Here is a 19121-nt window from a genome sequence, read left to right on the forward strand (position 1 = left end):
TATCTGAAGTGTAGATTGGAAAGTAATTACGTAGAAATAACAGCTTCTTCTATCCAATCTAAGGTCTCAAAAGTGCTTTCCCAGATGGTATCTCATTAGCCTCTACATCTGAGAGGTTTTATCCAAAAAAATGGCCAGCATGGGGGAAACGATTTACCCAAGAACCTATGATGTGCCTGGCCCCCAGTGATTTACTGTAGCGTTCTTCTGCAAAGCCCATTCTTGCTGGGTTACAGTACATGTTATTCTTTTTTTATTATTATTATTGAAGTATAGTTGATTTACAATGTTGTGTCAGTTTCTGCTGTACAGCAAAGTGATTCAGTTATACATATATATACCTTTTTACATTCTTTTCCATTATGGTTTATTACAGCATATTGAATATAGTTTCCTGTGCTATACAGTAGGACCTTGTCGTTTATCCATTCTATATATAATAGTTTGCATCGGATAATTCCAAACTCCCAATTCGTCCCTTCCCCACCCCCTCTCCCCCTTGGCAACCACAAGCGTGTTCTCTGTGAGTCTGTTTCTGTTTCATAGATAAGTTCATTTGAGTACACATGTTATTCTTAAGAAATTAACATAATTATTAAAAGTGGAATGGGAAAGGATATGAAGTAGTGTGAAATGGACCAATGGTTTTCTTTCACACACCCAATGGAAATGCTAGAGTAAGTTTCCCTTTTTCCTAAATTATCCGAGAAATGACTCCAGCACAGAGAAATGACACTGAAGTGAATACGTAATGAAAACTTATACATTTCCCTTCCATTTAATATTTCCACATTATTGTCTTATAATCATGCTGTTTGGATTGTATCAAGGGAATCTCCTTTAAAGGAAGGTCAGGTATGAAATAAGACTATTCATACCTATTCAGTACTGTATGTATCATCTGCCCGATTGACTTTTTGCTCCTCACAGTAATTGTCTAATATGGATAGAATTGTTTCCATTTTACAAGTGAGGAAAGGCAAATTCAGAGACACTGTGACGCAGCTATTATAAAATTTCCCATCTGCTTTTCACATCCCTTTTTTGCAGCCTCTAATGATCACTGCCTAGAGCTACATTTCATAAAAGGTTGCAAAAGCATGATGTACAAATTCTATAATTACTTCTGCATGTATTAGCGGAAATTCTTTTATAAAAGAATTCTTCCCTCAACAACTAGGCGTAGGTATAACATGCACAGGGAAGGCAAGGTGTATATACAATTCATTGGCAATATTTCCACTTTCAAAAACCAGGTGTTTCCCTAGGACTCTCAAAGGTGAGCAGTGAGTTGGTTTTGTTGGCTTTTTTTTTAGAGTGTCATAGATGTTTCTATATTTGACTTGTTTTAGTGCACGATACTCATTAATGTTCTTGATGTTCAAATTGTTCTACCTTTGGCCAATGGGAGGCCCTGAGGTTATGAGTCTTTTTGATATAATTTCTGGTATGAGAGTTCAGTCCAGACTCACCTGGTACAATCCTTACCTAGACCAAAAATCAGGCATTTCTCCAAGGAAGCCTGGTTCCTTTTGGTGGGAAATTCAGTCTAGGGACTACAGTTGCTGATTACTACTGTGTTGGTCATTGTTTCTTGCCCTTTCAGTGCATAGAGCCAGTAAACCTAGGTTTCATATTTAAGAGAATTTACATCATTGGCTTGCATCCTGGGCTGCTCTTCTGTCCCCTTACAGGTACGCATTTTTATCATCTTTTGTATTAACTGTACAGTTCTTAAAGTATAAGAAAATATAACATACATTTGTTTTCTCCCCCTTTCATATGTAAAAGTTGTCATATGCTACACCAGTGCTACCCAACAGAAACTTCTGTGGAGAAGGGAATGTTCTGTACCTGTGCTGCTCAACACAGCAGTCATTAACTACCTGAGTTTTATTCAGGAATTGAACATTTAGCACCTAAGACGTGGCAACTGTGACTGAGTAACTGATTTCTAAATTTCATGTAGTTTTAATTTAACTTACTGTAAATAGCTACTTGAGGCTAGTGGCCGTCATACTGGACAGCAGCAGCTCTACACACTTTTCCGCACCTGGCTTTTATCACTGAGCAATATATCCCGGAGATGACTCCACAGCAGTACAGAGAAGGAGTCGTCATTGCTTTTTATAGCTGCACAGTCCTCTCAGATGTAGATGGACCGCGGCTTATCCAACCAGCCCCTTATTGGTGGATATGTCTTGTTTCTTGCCTTCTGCTGTATGAATTGTTCCGGCAGGAATGGCTTTGTGTTTATGTCTTTTTGTCTTTTTACATTGTTACTTTGGGATAGATTCTTAGAAGAGACATTGCTGGTTCCAAGGGTAAGTACCCTGGTAATTTCATAACATCGTATCAAATCCCCTGGCTAGGAGTTATACCATGTTAACATTACCGCCAGCAATGTACGTGACTGCCTATTTCTTCACAGACTTATGTAAATGATGAGAAGAGGCATCTCGGTGTTTTGTCTGTTTGTTTGTTTTCTTTGCATCTCTTAATCCAGAGTTAGGTTTCACACTTTTTAACATGTTTAAGGAACAATTGTTGGGGAAATCCTTTTTGTATCTAGTGCCCTTTCCCCTTCAGAATGTTCTAATTTGCCTTTGCTTTTTCATAATCTTTCTACTACAAGGTAGATAACCTTTGTCATTGATGTAAGCTGTACGTTTCCCAATCTGTAATTTTTCAGTTTAATTTGCTTATGGGATGCTTTCTGCCTCACAATTTTTAATGAAATCAGGTGTATTATGGTTTTCCCTTATTGCTTCTGGATTTGAAGCCATATTTAGAAAACTTTTCTTCACTACTGGCTTTTAGAGGAATTTATTGTGGGTATATGTTTGTGGACAGGAGAGAGAGAAAGGGATCATATTTGAGCGTCAGGTGTAAGAGGACCCCAGAAAAGAAGTGACCATCATGTGAGAAATATGTGAAAACCATTTCACTAAGTCAAGAGAATTAGGCGTTTGGACCAGAGTCTTGGTCCTGTGTTTGTCTTGAGAGCTCGGTCTCTACTCTTTTCTCTCTCTTGTGGGTACGGATCCAGGCTCCCCCTGACTGGCAGAGAAGGTCTTCATGAAGCAGGAACTCCATGTCACCTCAAATGGACCTGTCAGATGACTAAATGGATAGAACCACCCTCTCAGGGATAAAACATACAAAACCAGTTCTGAAATGTACCACTCTGACAGAGCAAAGGTCTAAGAGAAAATAAAACCTCCAGCTGGAGCCTGTGAGGAGAAGCAAAACTGAGACCAACACTGTTCACCTCATCCTTGACTCTCTGAGTGATGTCCCGTCAGGAGAAGGTAATAGCCTATTCGTCCTATGCAAAAAGACGGGGGTTTGAGTTAGAAGGTGCCACAGTTTCCCAAGTTATAGCCTCTCCCACTAAGCTACATCATTTCCTGTTTCCATGCTGGTTTCCAGGACTCAGGGTCAAGCTTGGACTAATCTTGCTTAGAATGGAGCCTGAGGTCATGGGGCTCCACGGGGTGGGCACTAACATCCATCTTGTTTCCTGGGGGCTTTTCCAGTTATGCAGGTCTGGAGATGAAGAGAGGGAGGTTGGGATGCAGATAAGGAATTGGACTGACAGCTCCTGCCACATAGTACACACACAGTACACATTAATAAATTAATGGGAAGCGGGATAGAAACTACACATACGCCCTTTTAGTCTCTCTATACACATCTGAATTTTTCAAAGTAAGTTAAGATCACACTGTACTTGTTTTTTTCCAATAGACTTTGAGGAAACTTTTCACTTCTGTTTTAAAACTATGTATCTTCCATTGAGGGGAAAAAGAAAAATGTGTAGAAAATGGAGAGCGATGCCACCTGGTGACCAGAGTCAGAACTGCAGGGGTTAAAGTCTGAACTGGGGGCTTGGCAAAGGATGGGGGATGGAAAGGACTGCGGTGTTGGTGGGGAGGGGAATGAACTTCATCCTAAAGGCAAGATTTCTAGGCTTCACACTGGCAGCGATCCTTCTGTATTCATGCCCATGCTGGGATCTTCAAGCCCTGGGACCGGAAATCTGGCCCGTAAGTGAACTGAGTAGAAAGCTGCATGAGTTAGTGTATGAATAATTGGTGTAAAGAAATTTGAGATAAAGAGACATATACAAATACACACACATACAAAAAACTGTCAAATCAACTGTTTTGATCTGCTTCCGAATCCATGAATATATGGATAGCGTATTGGTAATCAGTTTGCAATTTTTTGTATTTTCAACATTTTAGTCAATGTTTCCATTCTGGAAACAGCATAGAAATGCAAAGTTATAAAACAAAAACATCTTCTGTCTTCAACAATCCACACTCAGTGATTTATTATCAAAGAAATCTGTTTAGTGTCTAAGTCAATAAATGTATTTCTACACTATTATTTTGTGACTTGGCTGCTGATATACCGGATCTGCAAAACTTTATCTCAGTACTTTGTTAGGGCACCAATTAATACTTCTCTTTGTTTAACACATATGGAGAAATATAGACATGCGTTTTTGGAAACCAAAATTACATTGCCACACCCATCTGTCCCTACCTTTTGGCCACCATAATACAAAGAGAGTTTCTCTTAACTTATTGGTGCCTACTTTCCAGATTTTTCTCTGTATGTAATGCACTAACATATTTAATCACCCTCATACACCCATGTTGATATATATTCTTTTGCAGAAAAAGGGTCATCACATTTTACTTTGTACATCATGACAACCCTGATCGCTTAATATGATTTATTTCCTATTAATTTATTTAGCTTGGCTTGTTTTCAAGTGGTTTTTCTTTGCATCCGCTCTTGATATCATTGACCTAACTCTACTGTTTAAGAATATTTTGTACATTGAAGAGATAAACCCACGTCTGAGTACAATATCCCCCAGATTTTCACACACCTTTTAATGTTTGTAATGCAGAGGGTATCTAATCCTTTTTAATGAGTTTTAGTGTTTTTATTTCACTTCACGTTGTTTTAAAAGGAACAACTGAATAATAATGCCTTCTGGGATGTCGAATGTCAGTTCATAGGATAAAATGTAACTCCAGATTACTTTGTGTAACTCCAGATTATGAATCCTGGAGCAGCAATTGATAAGGTTGTTTCTAGGTCATGTTACTTAACTTTTAAATTCTGTTCCCTGAAATGAATTCAGCAAGGTAGCAGGGTACAAGATTAATATACAGAAATCTGTTGCCTTTCATTACACTAATAATGAAATATCAGAAAGGAAAGTAAACAAATAATCCCATTTAAAATCCCATCAAAAAATGAAATACCGAAGAATAAACTTAACCAAGAGGTGAAAGACCTATACGATGAAAACTATAGAACATTGATAAAAGAAATGGAAGGTGATTCAAAGATATGGAAAGATGTCCCATGCTCTTAGACTGGAAGACTTAATATTGTTAAAATGGCCATACTACCCAAAGCAATCAACAGATTTAATGTAATCCCTATCAAAATACCTGGTACATTGTTCACAGAACTAGAGCTAAAAATCCAAAAATGTATATGGAACCACAAAAGACCCAGAACTGCCAAAGCAATCCTGAGGAAAAGAACAGAGCTGGAGGCATAACCCTCCCAGACTTCAGGTTATACTACCAAACTACAGTAATCAAAATAGCATGGTACTGGCACAAAGACAGACATATAGATCAATGGATAGAATAGACAGCCTAGGAATAAACCCACCCACCTACAGTCAATTAATCTTCAATAAAGGAGGCAAGAATATACAATGGAGAAAAGACTGTCTCTCCAACAAGTGATGTTGGGAAAGCTGGACAGCTACATGTAGATCAATGAAATAAGAACACTCCCTCACACCATATACAAAAATAAACTTGAAATGATTTCAAGACCTAAATATAAGACATGACACCATAAAACTCCTAGAAGAGAACACAGGTGAAACACTCTCTGACATAAATCGTAGCAATATTTTCTTAGATCAGTGTCCCAAGGCAAAAGAAATTAAAGCAAAAATAAACAAATGGGACCTAATTAAACTTAAAACCTTTTGCACAGCCAAGGAAGCCATCAACAAAATGAAAAGACAACTTATGGAATGGGAGAAAAATGTTTGCAAGTGATGTGACTGACAAGGGGTTAATATCCAAAATATACAACTCCATATCAAAATATAAACAACCCAATCAAAAAACGGGCAGAAGATCTAAATAGATATTTTTCCAAAGGAGACATAAAGATGGCCAACAGGCACATGAAAAGATGCTCAACATCACTAATTACCAGAGAAATGCAAATCAAAACCTCACATGAGTCAGAATGGTTATCATCGAAAAGTCTGCAAATAATAAATGCTGGAGAGGGTGCGGAGAAAAGGGACCCTCCTACACTGTTGGTGCGAATGTAAATTGGTGCAGCCACATGGAGAACAGTATGGAGGTTCCTTAAATAGCTAAAAACAGAGCTGCCATAGGATCCAGCAATCCCACGCCTGGGTGTATATCCAGAAAGAAATGAAAACTCATACACACACACACACAGTGGACAATTACTCAGCCATTTGCAGCAACATAGTTGGACTTAGAGAATATTATACTTAGTGAAGTAAGTCAGACAGAGAAAGACAAATATTATATGATATCACTTATATGTGGAATCTAAAAAATAATACAAATGAATCTATATACAAAACAGAAACAGCCTCACAGACATAGAAAACAAACTTATGGTTACCAAAGGGGAGAAGGAGGGGGGAGGGACAAATTAGGAGCATGAGACTGACAGATACAAGCCACTGTACATAAAATAGATAAGTAACAAGGATTTACGGTAAAGTACGGGGAATTGTATTCAATATCTTTTAATAACATATAATGGGAAATAATCTGATATCCAAATCACTTTGCTGTGCACCTGAAACTAACACAATATTGTAAATCAACTGTACTTCAATTTTTAAAAATACACACAAAAAATTCTGATTCTGATCATTTATAAGTACCTATTGGTCTTGAAAAGAGTTTCGGATTAAATGAGATAACATGTAAAACCCCTTTCATATAGTGGTTGTGTACATGTTAATATCCTACCATTCCGGTTCTCTTTCCAAAGGGCAACAGCTTGTGCTGCTTTCTGGGTCCAGTTCAGCACCTCAAGAATCAGCTAGTCATTGTGGCCCCCACACCCAGTCCTCTTGGCCCACGGAGTAGGATTTCATCCCTACCATCATCTTCATGTCCAATGGGGAGCATGACACAGCCCAGATTCCACATCAGGCGAGTTTTCCACTATCAGTCTTTTAAGCCCTGGAATTCTATCATCTAAACAGGAGGCTGCTGCTTGATCTGTGTAGAGGGCAAAGTGTAGACATTTGACCCTGGAAAATTTACATACTCCGTGAATCTGAGGTTGGCCCTCTGTAAAATGGGACTAAGGGCGCCTACTTCTAGACTTGTAAGAAGAAAAGGAGAAAACCTCAAAGAATGTCTGGCATGCAATAGGACTTTGAGATATATTACTCCTGGCCCACCTTGCCTCCTCTGTCCTATAAAATAGATTTGAAACAGCACCTGGAAATGTAGCAGCAAGAAGAGAACTTTGGTGCCATCTCATCATTTCCTTTTTCCTCATGCTTTCTTGTCTCCTTTTTTTTCATTCCAGTTTGACCAGAAGCAATTTCTTATTGAGCCCCAGGAAGAAGAATTAGCACAGAAGAGCAAAGAATAGGAACAGGTCAGCTAGACAGAAGTCATCAAACATATGTCCAGTTCCAGAGCCATCAACTGACCACAGGATCCGGGTTGAGTCTCTTCCCCTGTGTCGGCCTGAGTCCTAACATAGAAGTACACTCAATATAGAAACAGGGGTTAGGGGTGGGGCCTTTTCGGTCAGAAGACCAGGATTTGATACTGGGAACCATTACTGGCTGGTTGACTTACCTTGAGCACAAAGTAATTTATCTAATATGTGTGCTATAATTGTTGCTATCTTTTATTACTATTGTGGGTTTATTATTCTTTCAGTTTTATGAGTATTATTATTTTTCTTACCACCCAGCCAAGTGTGAATGGTAGGAGTGGTGATTAGCACAAAGTTAGGGATGAACCCAACTGAGGGTGGAGAATATAGGAAGTGAAAACAGAGAATGGAGGTGAAGTAAGCAGACAAGCCCTGGGCCCTCCCTGGGTGCCAGGCCCTGTGCCCACCCTTTCATGACCCAGGGAAGGTTCTTACCCAACAGCACTCCTGGTTCTCAGCTGCAGACAGTGATGACCTGGGGGCTGCCAGGGAGGTGCCCAGATGAAGGACTATACCCTTATTAGCTCCCTCCCCATTGAAGACCACCAGAGCTGCCTCTCCATTGCCATCTCCCTGCTCTTTGCCTCTGGGTATCGGAAAAGGTACCCCATGGAAACTTCCACACCTGACCCTTGAAGGGCTTTCCTCATACAAAAGATACTCTACCTTCCTCAGTCCTCAAAAGTTGTCCTGCACAACTTACATTCCCACCAACAGTGCAAGAGGGCTATGACCCAGCAATCCCACTCCTGGGCATATACCCTGAGAAAACCATAATTCAAAAAGAGTCAGGTACCACAATGTTCATTGCAACACTATTTACGATAGCCAGGACATGGAAGCAACCTAAGTGTCCACTGACAAACGAATGGATAAAGAAGATGTGACACATATCTACAATGGAGTATTTACTCACCCATAAAAAGAAATGAAATTGAGTTATCTGTAGTGAGGTGGATGGACCTAGAGTCTCTCATACACAGTGAACTAAGTCAGAAAGAGAAAAACAAATACCGTATGCTAACACATGTATATGGAATCTAAAAACCAAAAACGGTTCTGAAGAACCTAGGGGCAGGACGGGAATAAAGACGCAGACGTAGAGAATGGACTTGAGGACATGGGGAAGGGAAGGGTAAGCTGGGACGAAGTGAGAGAGTGGCATGGACATATATACGCTACCAAATGTAAAACAGACAGCTAGTGGGAAGCAGCCGCATAGCACAGGGAGATCAGCTCGGTGCTTGGTGACCACCTAGAGGGGTGGGTTAGGGAGGGTGGGAGGGAGACGCAAGAGGGAGGCGATATGGGGATATATATATATATACATATACCTGATTCACTTTGTTATACAGCAGAAACTAACACAACGTTGTAAAGCAATTATACTCCAATAAAGATGTTAAAAAAAAAAAAAAGTTGTCCTGCACACTAAGGAAGGGGGACTCTGTGGTAAAGAAGGAAGTGCCTGCCTCTCAGAGGTATGTCATCTCCACGTTTTTACCTGACATATTGTACTTTTATCACTAATGACTTTATACATTTCCTATACACAGCCCATCGATACACACACACAAACACACACACACACACGGAGATACGCTGTCAATTCCACTTGGTTCTACTTTATCTCCCCCATGAAATTGAGCACAATGAACGCTTTTCCAAGTTAATGAATGCATGTGCACATGTATGCGCACTATCATATTCATCAATAGGGGTTTTGAGGGAGTACCCCTTGGGCCTGTTATATCAGGGGAGAACAAAATGACCATTTCTCCAGCCCTAGAAGCCCACTGTCTAAAAGGGAGGCTGTTCCATTGTCCTCTAGAGAGGGCGAGGGATGGAACCTCATTCCCAAACTCCCACTTATCTGGATAGGTGACAGAAGCTATATGAGGAGGAGCTTTGTCATCTGTGAAATGGGACTCATCTTTAACACAGAGCTGTCCTGAGGGGTGAATGAGAAAACCTGGGGCTAAGGCAGGCATTATGGAAAGGTGTTTCTCATTGTTTCTCCTAATGAGAATATCGATATCTTTATGACGGAAGCAAATCTCTCTCTGGTATGCCTTGAGTTCGAAGTTTTAAAGACAGAAGGATCTCTAGTTTCTTGGGAGACTCAGAAGCTCCTAAGAGCTGCCCAACATCGTGCCTCTGAGCAGACCCTAATCCAGTTCCCCACGCTGGGAAGACAGGCTTGCCTTTGATTCACCTGGTGAGCTCAGTGAGAGGTGGCACCAGGGCAGCAAGCTGTGGTGTTTGCCTAACTGCTGCTCCTGGACTGCTCCGCATGTTAATACGTTTATAGGAAAATTCTAGACCTGTCTCCCATTCAACAGTGCAGGGGTCCTCAGTTCATGCGTCATCCAGCCACGTCACACCACAGTTTCAACCATCTGCTGCCTCCCTGTGAGACAAAAACCTAAAACGTACTACCATTTCATTGAAATACAATTGTCCATTCTTTCATTCACTAATAACTAAATATATATTGGGCTTAAAATTTATACTGTTCCATTTGAGGTGTCTCATTAGCTCTGTAGTAGAAATACGATAAGAAGGAAAATTAATATATGGGCAAATTTAAGAGTTAAAAATGAGCTGAGATGGCTCCTTCACATTAGCTGTTAACTTGCTCAAGTTTCAAGGCACTGAAGATTAAATAATCCCTCTTTGGACCCCTCTTCCCCATTCAGCCAAAAGCCTCTCTTTCTCTTTGTCTCTGCCTCTCTATTTCCTTCTCTCTCTCTCTCTCTCTCTCTCTCTCTCTCATGATGAGACCTCATTTTCTGTAGATACATATACAAATATATAAACGTGCATAATAAATATGTAAACACCTACATAAGCAAACTTACAGGAAGATATGATGAAGATGAAAACATTCAACGGTTACCTTTGGGTAGTATGTTTTGGGGTAATGATTTTTTTCCCCCTCCACATATACTGTGACATATACAGTGGAATGAACCTCATGCACACTCCTGAACACCCAACTGTCTGTTAATACAGAAGCAGCATCCATGAAATTAATAAAAATAATACAAGGCTGCTCAAAATAACTAGTTTCATATGTAACACGAATGAAATGCTCAGATTAAAAATGACTGAAATAAACAAGGACAACAAATTAGCTTCAAGTTCCCATTAATCACTCCTCTACTCCTCCCAGCTCCCTCCTATGCCCACGCAAACCCAGCACTCACTTCTGATTCCACTAGAGGTTCACCTCAGGTGGGGTGGAGGATGCCTGCATGATGTCCTGCTGCTCCTGGGAGAGGGTGTGCATGGAGCTGGAGGTGGGCGTAGGCACTGGGATGGAGAACACACTCTGGGTCTCACTGGGGCTGGCGTCCCTCACAAACAGCTCGTCATTCACGATGTACAGACTGAAGGAAAAATGGGCCCTCAGACAAGTGCTGGATGGACACCCACACCCCCAATATTGACTCTGCTCCCACTGGCACTCAGCAACCAGATTCCTTCCACGCCCCTCCTGTGTCTGTCTCCCAGGTTCCTTGACTGGTACCTCTGGCCCTCCCCACAGAGCCCACCTTTGGAGAGACTGTCTACCACCTTCACTCGATTTATAGGTTTATCCCCAACCCACGGGCAATTTCGCATTTACCCTTTACCACAGCCCAAGGGGTGGACGCTCTGATCCCCATTCTCGGAAGAAGACACTGAGTCACAGAGAGGTCATGTGACTTGACCAAGGTCACACAGCGAGTGAGTGTTGGGACAAGGAGAGAACGCATAGGCCGACTCCAGAGCCCATGCTCTTCTTCACCACTAGGCTAGACTGCTCCTGGGATCTTCCCGCTGGCTTTCCACAATACTGAGTAAACCTAAGGTCTCCGCCACCACATTCCCAAGCCCCTGAGCGCAGGCGGGGATGGGCATTCCCGCCCACAACAGGGCTCTCACCTGGAGTACCTGGCAGGGGTAACGATGAAGGTCCGGGTGAAGGCACGCACACAGCCCTGAGAACTTCCTTCCACTTCAACAGCAAACAAACAACAGTACCCCTTAGAGCCACACGTGCTGTACACGCTCACACGGCGGTCCCCAGTCAGGCTGTGACTGGACACTCATGCTGAGAGGGCAGTTGTTCACGGGGGCCAGGGTGTCGGGAATCGGGAGGGCAACTATAGGAGCAGTCTGCGCCCAGTGACAGGGCCCCTGACAACCACTACACAGGTTCACGGGATGCGTTTTTCACAGCCGCCCAAGAGGTGGATACTACTACCCCATTTTGCAAATGAGGAAACTGAGAGGTTAAGTAACGGCCCAAGTTCTCAGAGTGAGTATCTGGGATGACAGCCACCAAACTCCGCAGCCTGTGTCCCCAACGCCCAGGGTTTGCAGGGCAGACAAGGCATGGACACAGCTCAGACCTGGATTGTCTGTGGGAAGCCTGAGGGCTGGAGAACACAGTGAGGGAGGGGAGGGGAGGGGAGGGGATGTGGAGGGGAGGGGGGAGGGGAGGGGAGGGAAACGAAGGGATGGGAGGGGAAGGGGAGGGAGGGGAAGGGAAGGGAGGAGAAGGGAAGGAAACGGGAGGAAAGGGAGGGGAGGGGAAAGGAGGGGAAAGGCAGGTAAGGGAAGGGAAGGGCAAGGAAGGGAAGGGAAGTGCAGAGAGGGGTAAGGGAGGGGAGTGGAAGGGAAGGGAAGGGGAAAGGAGGGAAAAGGCAGGGAAGGGAACGGAAGGGAAGAGAAGGGAAGAGAAGGGGAAGGGAAGGGAAGGGGACGGAAGGGGTCAGGGAAGCTGGGTGGTTCTGGGAATGAGCCTGGCCAGGGGGAGGCAGCAGTGGGGAATCTGGGGAGGGGACTCTACACACACTCACCTTCCTTGAACACCCCGTTGACAGAGAAGCAGAGCACCCTTTCCTGAAAGGGAAGAGCCAAGGTGCCCAGTCACCACCTCCGCCTTCTACCCACCTGCGGCTTCCTGGGCCCGCCCGAGGGAGGAAGCAGGCGCTCACCGTCTGGAACCACGTGTCCACCACGAAGGAGCTTAAGTCATGCTGAGTCTTGGGCAACACACAGAGGGTGTGCACAATGACACGTTTTGTGTGCTTCAGCAGCTGGACCCGCAGGTCTATGAGGGGAGGGGAAGCGGGCGAAGGTCAGGGGCTGCCACGCCCTGGGCCCTATGATTGACCCCTTCACCGCCCTTTCCCACCCAGTCTTCCCATCACACACTCACGGGGGTCCTTGAGCTTCTTCATATTCCTGCTGTCCTTGAAGTACTCGCACAAGCTGCTTCTAGGAGACAAAGAGCAACAGTGGGTGGTGGGTGTTTGCAGGAGCTGGCCCGTGTCGGCTGGGGAGCCACATGGCCCAGGAGCAGAGCCTGTGCTGTGATACTCACGGGGCTGGGTCCTCGGTGTGGAAGGGAATGGTCAGGGAGAAGTAGGCCCTGTGGTGATAAGCACCCACGAGACACCGTCGGTCTCCATAGTCGTGGATCAAGTAGAACCTGAGGGGGAGCAATGAGAACAGTCTATCTCTGTGGTCTGGACCTCACATGAGACTTGGAAACTCCCCTGAGCAGACCTGTGCTTAGGTGGCCTCACCTGTCCTCGCCCTCCCCCCTTGCTCAGCTTCCCAGAGGTACTTACTGCTGCAGGAATTGCAGGACTTGTCTCTTCAGCTTATCAGATCCAAAGTAGCTGCCCTGGAATCAAATGGCATTTGAGACTATGCAGTGGATAAAGCCTCCCTGCAACACCCCAAATGTTGTTTGATCCTCTTCCTCACCTTGCAGGGCTTTACTACGTAGGGAGTGTCAACATCAACGGTAACTGGTGACGGTAACTCCTGGCCATCCTGGAGAAGGGAAGAGGAAGTCAGGAGTGGAGACCAGGGGAGTGGCCCTGGATGATCCGGGAAAAGGATGGGCCCAGGAGGGTGAGGGTCAGAGGTCAGGTGTGAAAGGGCCCTGGAAATTCCATGGGAAAGCTTACACTGGATGTCTTCATCATGAGGTCCTGGAAGTCTCTCTCTAGTGTTATATTCAACTTGTGTGTGTGCGTGTGTGTATTTATGGGTATTTTTCCAGCAAGTCTATCCATGTCATTTTCAGGAGTCCATGCCCCCCAAAATGGTTAAGGTTCTGATGCTAATATGTGATCTAGGCAAGACCCAAAGGGCTTGAGGGCAGGTGCAGAGGCCACCGACATTCGTAAGAGACAATGATTTACGTAGGCACTTACCAGGCGTAACAACTTCGGGAAACATTCTCTGATGGCCCTGTCCAAAACCAAAAATAGAGAAGAGGTGCTTGATAGTTCAAGGCTGCAATGCTTCCTTTGAGTTAAAACAGTAATACCATAAACAGACATCAGTGTGTTCTGGCCCATCCAGCAGCGCCCTTTGCCCACCTCTGCTTCTGATTTTAAGGGTTTTCGGTCCACTTCCCTGTTGAGCACTGAGCATCTGTCATCTTACTGTCTGAAAGGCACTGCCTCCTCATCTCTCTCAATACCTTCACTTTAATATTCCTTCCCTCCCTCCCTTCCTCTCCTTCGCCTGGGTAGCTCCCACCCAGACTACTCGCACTCCCTTCTCCAGTGCCACAGGGAGCAGCATTTCAAACCCATACTGCAGGGCTTCCTTCTCCTCCCTTCCTTCCTCCAGGGCCCCACTGAAGGCTGTGGGGAGAAGAGGGAATGGGGTGGGAGCCCGGGGCTCTGCTACCTCACTGGGGGTCCAGCACTCTGGCAAGACCCGGACACCCCCCAGGGATGGCCCAGGATGCTGGGCCAGGGAGGTGAGTGAGGTGGGGCTCAGGGAGGGAGATGGAGGGGATGAAGGCAGAAAGGGAGTGAAGGTAGGAGGGGAGAGATGAGAGAGACATAGGGGCACAGAGACAAGGGAGAGAGAGAAAGCAAAGGGAAGGGAAAGAAGCTCTCCCGTGGTCGGGGTCAGGGAAGAAGAGAGAAGAAAGGGGAAACGGCGCCCCTGTTGCGGCTCTTCACCTGCCCCAGAATCGCCCAGACACACCAGGTAGGAATGGAAAATATGCACATGTTGGGCTGGGGCCCCACTGGATGCTGGTTGAAACTTTGTCACCTGTGTGAGTTCAGCCAGACTTGGGCATGGGAAACAGGGCCGCCATGGGGGCACATCTCCCCCAGAATGAGGAAAGGGTCAGGTCCCAGCTCAGTATGGGGCTGAGGATCCGTGGCCCAGTCTTATGATCACCGCCTTCTCTCCTGATGACCCCTGCACCTGTCTGAGTTCGTTCTTTATCTGAGGAATCGTACCTGTCTCAGGCTGCCCAGGGCTCCTGTGAAGGACCAGATGGGATGATGTGACGTGTGCAGGGAGGGATGGGAAGTGCCCCTGAGAGCCCTGTCCTTCTGTCTCCTCTACCACCTCTGCCCTCTGCCTTCCACTCCTGCCTCAGGAAGCCCTCTGATCACTGGCGGGGGCCCACGTCTGGCCCCTTGACTCAAGGAGCCCTGCTTTTTCCCGAGGAGGGTCCAGCTCCTGACATTGGGCCAGCAGAATGGATGTCATGACAGCAGCCACCCACGGCCTCAGCCCTCAGCATGGCGCAGGAAAGCCCCCATGTCAACCTGGGAGACGAGGGGGGACCCCTTTGGAGGAAGGGGAAGAGGGCCCCTCTCAGAACGGGGGAGGCAAACGCCATCTCAGCACGAAGAAGGAAGGCTTCTCTCAGCAAGAGGCCCTGGACTGGAGGACCCTTCTCAGTCCAGGGCGCCAGCATCTGGATCAAGGCTGGTCGCTCCTGGTCCTGGTGAGGAGGAGAAGCCCTGCTTCCTGCGGCACACTCTTGGGAGGCCTTGGCGGAATATAGCTGGGCGCAGAGAGCTGGAAACAGACCCCAGAGCCCCTGCAGAGGTGAGCAGGTCAGGGGAAGGAAACTCCTCACCGGTGATAGGCACAGAGAGAGCAGAAGGTGGGGCCTGTGATCCTCCCAGAAGACCAGGGCTGCCACCTTTGGCAAAGGGGCACTGTCACAGATAGTCTAGGCTCCCATGGGTGAAGGTCACCAGGAAGGGTGACAGGGTGTTCACACTGACCTTACATAGGTGGACTGGTCTGGGAAGGTGCCACACAATGGGTTCCCTTGCAGCCACAGCTCTTCAAGCTTCAGCCCTTTAATCTTGCTCAACTCCCACACAGACATCAGCTGAGAAATATGGGGCGGAAGTGGGAAAAGGAATCCCAGGGAAAGAGGGACATCCGGATCTCTGCATCCCCAGCCCCCTCCCTCCCCCACAGGTACCTTCACCTGCCTCCTGTCATCGCTCTGATGGCCACTAACACGCCCCCCCCCCTACTCTCAACCCAACATTGATCTGGCTCCCTCTTCTCACCTTATTTTTGGAGAGGTTCAGGATCTTGACCGTGGGGGCCATCTGTATAATGTCAGACAGGCCATCCAGCTGGTACAGTTTGCTGCTGCTCAAGTTCAAGGACAACAGCTTTGGGGCAAGAAGAGGTAGAGTGAAGGTTACTATCTAGGACCTTGGAGACAAATCTGCCCTCCACCCCATCTCTTCCACCCCCTACCCTAATACCAGCACTGGGCCTACAGCCTCACCTCAGGGAAATTCTTTTTGATGATCTGCAGGGTGGCAGCCATGCAGCTTCTTTGATTCAGAATTATATCAATATCATGGCCCAACAAGCCTTCAGGAAGGAGATGGGAGGGAATCAGATGGCTGAGTGGGGTCTGGGGCCAGCAACAGCCCCGCCCCACGTTACCATCCCTAAGTCTCCCTCTAGGAAGACCCCTCTGCCGTCGCCCGCCCTAGAATTACTGCTGTCAGCCGTACCTGGGTCAACGCGGAGCCTCCGGAGGTCAAGAGCTTGCTTGGAGACATCAAATCTTTTGCGCAAGGTCAGCTGTGGAGAGAGAGATGGAGAGAGCCGCTCAGAGGCTGTGGTGGTGGCAGGGAAATCGGGGGCGAGGGGGACAGGGGCCTGGAGGAAGGAGAGGTGGGTCTGAGCGCTGGCACACAACATGCCTTGAGTCTGCATTACCTTTAGCTGCTCCATTTCTTCTGGCTTCAACTTATCCCGCACAGAGTAGGGAGCAGCGGAGGGGCTGACAAACACAGGTATCTGCAGGAAGAAGAGGTGGGGTAAGCACCAGGAACTCTAGTTCCAAAGAAGACAACCAGCCCCTGGCCTGTACTCCTTCCTCAGGATGAGGTACAGGTAATGCCCGCGACACACACCTTTCGGCTCTCCTCGTCACAAATCTTGTTGCTGACATCCATCAATGCAGAGGCAGTGCTAGCTTCTTGGACAAAGAACTCAGCCCCATTGTGAATAAAGTGGAACTACAGGGATTGAATGCAACAGCAATAGTATCAGAAGCCAACAGACCCTGCTGAACCAGGTCTCTCTCTCCCCCTTCCCTGTGCCCACGCGTCTGGCTTCGGCATCCTCTCTTACGTCCACTGGAGTGAAGGGGACACTGCAATGGCGCTGGATTGAGTTCATTAGCCATGTCCTGTCATACTGTATCCCACAAGGAATCTAAGGATGAAAAGAAGGGATGGGAGAGAGGACAGACAACAGGGAATTTAGGCTGGAGGACGAACCTTTTCCTGTTCTTTTCCGGCCTTCTACTGAGCTTGACAGGGCTTCTAAAGAAGGGACCACTGGCATGATTTCTTATGGGTGTGCGTAATATGGATTTCCTAAATACTCTTTCTCTCCAGTCAAACTCTCTTCCAAATAATCAAGGTGTCAGAGATGATCTTCCTTTTATAAATTTCCAGGAGATCCTACCCAGTGCAGACACTGCTTGCCCCTCAGACAAGGTCTCCAGAGGCTCGACCCTCCATCTCCCACACTCAGCTTGCCAAACTGAGACCTCCAACGTGGAGTTGCTCCATATCCTTGGCAGTAGTTTCCATCTTTGCTCTGAGACAGGCTCCTCCGTTCTCCTCACAGTCAGCCTGTTCCCTTTACACTGCTTCTCTGAATCTGCCCTTAGATGAACAAGATTGTTAACTCCTGGTCATAAAAAGGACAGATTACAAGCTGTCCACAGTGAAATAAACCAGCATCTCTACATGAGACCAACACAACTCCCCCTGACTTTTCTCTCCTGCACATTCCATCCATTTTTCAGGATACTCACGGTGACCCTGAACCAGCTCCCTGGGGTTCCGTCTTGTGTGTTCTCCTGCATTTCTCTCTCCAGAGGTTTTCTGTTTCCCCACACAGTCATATGCATGTGGCCTTCACTGTGCCATCTCACTGTCCTCTCGTTGCCTCGGATGGTACAGGAAGAGCTGCAGGGGGGATGTGGAGAGAAGGAGGGTGAGTGGCCATACGTGCTAAGAAAGTCTTCTGTACACCCTCGTCTCTTTGACACCAGCACTACAATTAGGATCGCTCAACCATTATTTCACTTCTAGCATGCTTCAGTTTTGCAGTGACAGAAGAAGAACAAGTCCACGGAGAGTGAGAGAGGTGCATAGTCCCAGGGGCTGCTGTGTACAAACCCTGCTGCCTGGTCACTTACTGTCTTACTTCGGGGTCCTCCTGGACATCCCTCTTCACCACGTTTCCATCATCCTCCTGGAGGTGTGAGGGCTGAGGCTCACCCCCACTGTGTTCATAATGAGGGCTCCTCTTGCCAGAATTACCTGGGAAAGAACTACAACCTTTCTTTCTTCCTTGAGGTGGTCTACCACCATCACTGTATTCTGAAAAGAGGAACAAAAATACAAGTTTGAAGACACATCTGTGGTGCACTTACCATGTACCATGTCTTAGGTAACAGGATGGTAGGGCAGGCAAAGTGCCAACTTGGCCTAAGGGACCAATCCCACAAACCTCAGAAAGGACAATCTTCTGCCTGTGCAGAGAGGACAGCCTTATCCGACAGATGGCACTATCAGGGGAAGAATCGAGGAGGAGCAGGATGAGGAAGAGGAGGACAAGGAGGAGAAAGAGGAAGGAGAAGGAGGAGGGAGGAGAGGACAACTGCCTTGAAACTTTTAACACAGTGGAGCAGGACTGATAAGGAACCGAGGTGTATGCGTCCATGGGTTAGACTGGACACCAGTCATATATGTACCAGGAAGGCACCCGAATCTTGCCTTCTCTCAGGACTTTCCAACAACCACACCAATACCTCTCTCGTGCTTCCCAAATCCAATCAGCCACCACACCGATTCCACTAACAACCAGCAAGCTAGCTGGACTTCCTTTGCCAGTGCACTAGGAGCTTTAATGTCAGGTGGCACTGATGTCACAGCCTCCTGAACTGTCTCCCTCCCTCCAGCTTTGCCCTGAACAATACTCTGTTTGAAAGAGCCAGGGTGAGCTCTCTT

General features: G+C 46.3%; 1 pseudogene; it reads right to left on the reverse strand.

Moving 5' to 3' along the window:
- Positions 1-10990: 10990 nt before the first annotated feature.
- Positions 10991-18459, reverse strand: LOC137756626 (nuclear RNA export factor 2-like; annotated as a pseudogene).
- Positions 18460-19121: the final 662 nt, after the last annotated feature.

This window comes from Eschrichtius robustus, chromosome X, assembly GCF_028021215.1.
Source record: "Eschrichtius robustus isolate mEscRob2 chromosome X, mEscRob2.pri, whole genome shotgun sequence".
Taxonomy (NCBI): Eukaryota; Metazoa; Chordata; class Mammalia; order Artiodactyla; family Eschrichtiidae; genus Eschrichtius; species Eschrichtius robustus.